The 5,683-nt window shown below is 47.0% G+C and overlaps 1 pseudogene; it reads left to right on the top strand.

Moving 5' to 3' along the window:
• Gm10231 (predicted pseudogene 10231) lies at positions 393-1,039 on the top strand (annotated as a pseudogene).

Genomic DNA, 5,683 nt, shown 5'->3' with positions numbered 1-5,683 from the left:
AGGAACTATATCCCAAGACCTCCTGTGTACATCAGGAAGCTGGGCCCCAGAAGAACTGGCAGTCTGGCTCTAATCCAGTCTGAAGGTGGCGCAGGTAGACTTGAGACTCAGGGAGACCTTATGTTTGGGGTTGAATCTAAAGAGAGGAGAAAATTGATACAGCATTTCAAAGGCAGTCAGATAGAAGGAATTCTGTCTGGAGAATTGTCGAAGGCCTTCAAATGTTTGGGTAAGTCCTCTCAGATCAGGGATAGCAATGTCTTGACTCAGCTTGCTGATTAAAATGGGAATCTCATTTAAAAACAATACCAGCAACACCTAGGGACAATATTTGATCAACTATCTGGACATCTTCTGGCCCAGTCAAGTTGATGGTAAAAGTCACCATCCTCCCCTCTCTGTCTTCTCTGCCCTGGGAGCAGCCCTCCTGCCTCGGCCCCTCACCCCTGAAAATGTACGCCTGCTCCAAGTTCGTCTCTACCCGCTCCCTGATCAGGAGCACCTCTCTCAGGAGCACCTCTCAGCTGCTGAGTCGTCCGCTGTCTGCAGTGGAGTTGAAGCGACCACAGATGCCAACAGATGAGAGCCTCAGCAGCTTGGCGGTCCGGCGGCCTCTGACTTCACTTATCCCTAGCCGCAGTTTCCAAACCAGCGCCATTTCAAGGGACATCGACACAGCTGCCAAGTTCATTGGAGCTGGGGCTGCGACAGTTGGGGTGGCTGGCTCTGGGGCAGGGATTGGGACTGTTTTTGGGAGTCTCATCATTGGCTATGCCAGGAACCCTTCTCTGAAGCAACAACTCTTCTCCTACGCGATTCTGGGCTTTGCCCTCTCAGAGGCCATGGGGCTCTTTTGCCTAATGGTGGCCTTTCTCATCCTCTTCGCCATGTGAAGCAGCTGTCTCCACTTCCACCTCCCATGGTTCTTTCGTGTCTCGTCTGCCCTGTATGTTCCTTTTCCTGTAACTCCCCAAGAAGTCTGGGGAAAGTGCTTGGCTCAGGGTTTGACAGAGAGAAGACAAATAAATACTGTATTAATAAGATGAAAAAAAAAAAAAAAAGTCACCATCCTGGGCCTGGGGGATGGTGTGGGTAACGTGCTCGCCACAAGTGTGAGGATCTTACCTCAAATCATCAGAAGCTATGTAAAAAGCTAGGTGTAGCAATATCTGCAGGATCTGCTCTCAAGGTGAGATGGGCGGCAGAGACAGGAGGTCCCAGGAAGCTCGAGGGCCACGGTGCTTGGCAGATACAGTCCTGAACAACAAAGACAACAAGCATCAAACGAGGGGAGAGGTGAGGGCTGGTAACCGAGGACATCAACAGCTCTCCACTCTGTGGCACGCACCCACGCGGCAGTGCATGCGCACACAGGCACGCCAAAAAAGGGGGGAAAAAGAGAAAGAAAAGGAGGATAATAAGACATGTTCAAACCTCCTGCGAGTGGGGCTCCTTAATAACCAAACATGGAAAAGCCTCAAGGAGTCTGGTGTTTGGGAATGGAGATCGCTTATCGGACTTCCAAAATGCAGATTCCCCAGCCCCTCCCTTCATTGCAGGACACAGAGTTCAGGCTGCAGAGAACTTCAGATTCAGCAGCCGCTTTGGTTACAATGTTACAATTTCTCTATTCTCACTCCACTGAAGTCGGCTCCGGTTCCTTCCTTCCTTCCTTCCTTCCTTCCTTCCTTCCTTCCTTCCTTCCTTCCTTCCTTTCTTTCTTTCTTTCTTTCTTTCTAAGAGGAAGTGTTAGGACTTCCAACAGGGAGCCAGGACCTCTCTGTTCCCTCATTGCTGCCATCTTTACTGCTTGCTGCATGCCATTTGAAGCAACCACACTGTCACTGTGCCTTCTGAGGCCCTGGCCTCTTTGTAGTCCAAAAATGTCTCCTGTGTCAATACTACTCCTCACCCTGATGCTTATTTTGTCCAAACTAATGCTGATGCCTCCGTTCTCTCTGCAGTTAACTTCGACCCCTGTGTCTGTCCTTAGTGTGTGTCTCTCTCGACAGCACGCAAGCAGGTCTTGCTCATCTTCCTTGTATTTAAGTTTACTGTCCTCAGATTCACTCCCTAACTGCCTCTTCTAAGGCTTCCCTCCTGAATTTTCCTTTCTTATGTTGTTTTTCGGGAAATATCTCAACACTTAAATCATACATCAATAACATTTATTCCTTGTGCCTCTGTTTGTTTTTTTAGAGATTATCCTAAATTACCACAATATGTTTCTTTACTTTACCCAAATCCACTTAGAAAATACTATTTTATAGCTTTCTACATATCATGACAGCAGCATGTTTCTGTATGTGGCTGTGGGATACAAGAACCATTTCCTCTGTCATCGAAATTTCTCAGCTGTGACCCTGACAAAAGACAGACAAGCAAGAGAACACCAGTCAAATTACTAACATGTGCTTAGTAGAAAGCCAGTCAGGGGCAGTCCTAAGAGATAGCTACTACCAGGGACCTTAACAAACAGTAGGGACTCTTAAGAGAATCAAGAGACAGGTAAGCAGGAAGTTTGGCTTTTTATATGGACACTAAGAGCAGAAAAGACTATTTTAGAAAGTCTTTACTTTACAGTCCCATTGTGCTTGGAATCGTCTTCAAGACCCCCAGGCTCCTTCAGAAGGGACATCTAGTGGCCTGTGAGTCTCAGAACTTCCTGCTTTTCATCAGATTAGGGAAGCCCTAGGAGGGCTTATTGCATCTGTTTTCATTTGCCTCTAGCTCAAATAACACACAAACACACACACACACACACACACACACACACACACACACACTCACACACACACACACACACACACACACACACACACACACACACACATACACACACACACACACACACACACACACACACACACACACACACACACACACACACACACACAGGGTGTTGCTGCTCTCATGTGTATTACAGCTATTTCCAGCCAACCCAGCTGATGCTTTCTGCTTACAGCGTGCAGAATTAAGGAAGTCCTTTCAAGAAAGACAAAGATGCTGCAGGCTACTCGTGCTATCTTTATTCTCTCAAGGCCTGCCCTTCCTGGGTCTCTGAGTCATCACTAGAGCCCATTTTCCACAGTCAACGCTGCTCAGAGAATCTGGTGAGGAATGAAAGCTGTCTGTTATAGTGAGTAAACATGCTCTCCCTCGGGGGAATCACATGAGCTGGACTAAGGCTTCCTCTGGAGGACCCGAAGGTGGCAAGCGGACAACGTCACAGGACCACATGGTCATCCATAAGGGGTCCCAGCTGGACCTCTGAGAAGGGGTGGGTGGGCATAGGACACCCTGTTCTTAGGAATTTACTCACTAGCAACCTATACAGGATGGTTGAACATGGGTAATTCCATTATCTGTTTTTTTTTTTTTTAACCTTGAAAACCATAACATCAGATTAGCCAACCTCAAGTCCAGCCAACCTAAGTCCTCTTAGCTTCACAAAGTCCTGTTTAAACAGTGTGATGTTCTGTGTAGATACACAGGATAGACATGATCTGACTACGAGGGCCGCAACTGCAGAATACAGGTGAGTAGCATCTCTAACAAACATCAGCTTTAAGGAGGGGTGTTTACATGCCATGGGAGCAACATTACTGCCAATAGCAGATGAAGGTCATGCTTCTACATAGGGTTGCCAGGTTTGGTGAAAAGATGAAACAAAGACAGAAGGCTCAATTAAACTTGAGCTTCAGGTAGACAATGAACATTTTAATTTGCATTTTTACTGTTTGCTTATGGGTATTTTGCTTGTATGTGTGTCTGTGTACTGTAGAAGTGTGGTGAGTGTGGATGGGGGCCAGAAATGGATATCAGATCATTTGACATTGGAGTGACAGGCAGTTGGAAGCTGCCACGTGGGTGCTGGGAGCTGGACTTGAGTCCCTCCACAAGAGCAGCAAGTATTCTTAATTGCTGAGCCAACTCTCCAGCCCCAGTAATTTTTCTATGAAATGATGTTTCATGGAACAGTTTTTTGGAAAGCAAAGCATGTAAGTTGCTTTTCTGTCACTTCTCTGAAATTCACATCTAACTGGGAGTCCTGTCTACTTCTGGGTCTCCATTTCTTTTTTTTTCTTTTTTTTTTTTTTTTTTTTTTTTGGTTTTTCGAGACAGGGTTTTTCTGTGTAGCCCTGGCTGTCCTGGAACTCACTCTGTAGACCAGGCTGGCCTCGAACTCAGAAATCCGCCTGCCTCTGTCTCCCGAGTGCTGGGATTAAAGGCGTGCGCCACCACGCCTGGCGTGGGTCTCCATTTCTATGCTGGACACAGTTCTGGCCCTGGAAGGTCACATCCTTCCATGGGGATGCTCATAAATCCCTCTTCTGGGAGGATGGAGGCACACCAGTCAGTGGCCACATTCTCGAGTCACCTTGAGAGTCACCAGTCGATGCTTGTAAAGTCTTCCTTTCAGAGTGCCTAGAAAAATAATACTTAGTTCTAACAGCTTTCTGTGGAGTGCACACTCTAATTATCCACCAACTGTGCCACATCCTGTTGAGGTTCACACTGCATCTTCAGCCTTCCTTCTTAGTGGAGAAAACAGAATGGCCTGACTCCCAGGCTACCCAGGGAGGCCCGTCAGGAACAGGGGACAGCACCAGGCCAGACCTCAGTATCCTGAATAATAGAAGAAGCACTGGAGGTATCACCATTTCCAACTTCAAATTGTACTCCAGAGCTATAATAATAAAAACAGCATGGTATTGGCACAAAAACGGACATGATGACCAGTGAAATAGAATTGAAAACCCAGACATAAATCCCACACACGTATGGACTCCTGATTTTTTATAAAGTTGCCAGAAATACACACTGGAAAAAAAGATAGCATCTTCAACAAATGGTGCTGCTCAGACTGGATGGCTACATGTAGAAGAATCCAAAGATATGGACACTATCATCTGTATAAAACTCAACTCCAAATGGAACAAGGACGTCAACATAAAACCAGATATGGTGAATCCGATAGAAAAGAAAGCAGGCAACAGCCTTGAATTCATTGACACAAGAGACAACATCCTGAACTGACCATTAACACAGGCAGTAAGGCCGACAATTAATAAGTAGGACCTCATGAAGCTGAAAAGCTTCTTTGTGGCAAAGGACACCATCATTCGAACAAAGCAGCAGGCTATAGAACGGAAAAAGATTTTTTATCAACTCCACACATGGTTGGGAATCACTTTAAAAAATATTCAACATTCTTAGCCATCGGGAAAAATTCAAATCAAAACTACTTTGAGATTCCATCTTACATCATCAGAATGGCCAAGGTCTGGTAAACAAATGACAGCTCTTGGTGGAGAGGATGGGTGTGACCAAGGGGACACTCCACCATTGCTGGTCTGCAAGGGGAACACTCCACCATTGCTGGTCTGCAAGGGGGGTGCAAGGGGAACACTCCACCATTGCTGGTCTGCAAGGGGGTGCAAGGGGAACACTCCACCATTGCTGGTGGGTCTGCAAGGGGGTGAGTGACCAAGGGGAACACTCCACCATTGCTGGTCTGCAAGGGGGTGAGTGACCAAGGGGAACACTCCACCATTGCTGGTCTGCAAGGGGGTGAGTGACCAAGGGGAACACTCCACCATTGCTGGTCTGCAAGGGGGTGAGTGACCAAGGGGAACACTCCACCATTGCTGGTCTGCAAGGGGGTGAGTGGCCAAGGGGA

The sequence above is a fragment of the Mus musculus genome, chromosome 17 (assembly GCF_000001635.26).
Source record: "Mus musculus strain C57BL/6J chromosome 17, GRCm38.p6 C57BL/6J".
Taxonomy (NCBI): domain Eukaryota; kingdom Metazoa; phylum Chordata; class Mammalia; order Rodentia; family Muridae; genus Mus; species Mus musculus.
This window is presented reverse-complemented; position numbering and strand designations above follow the sequence as displayed.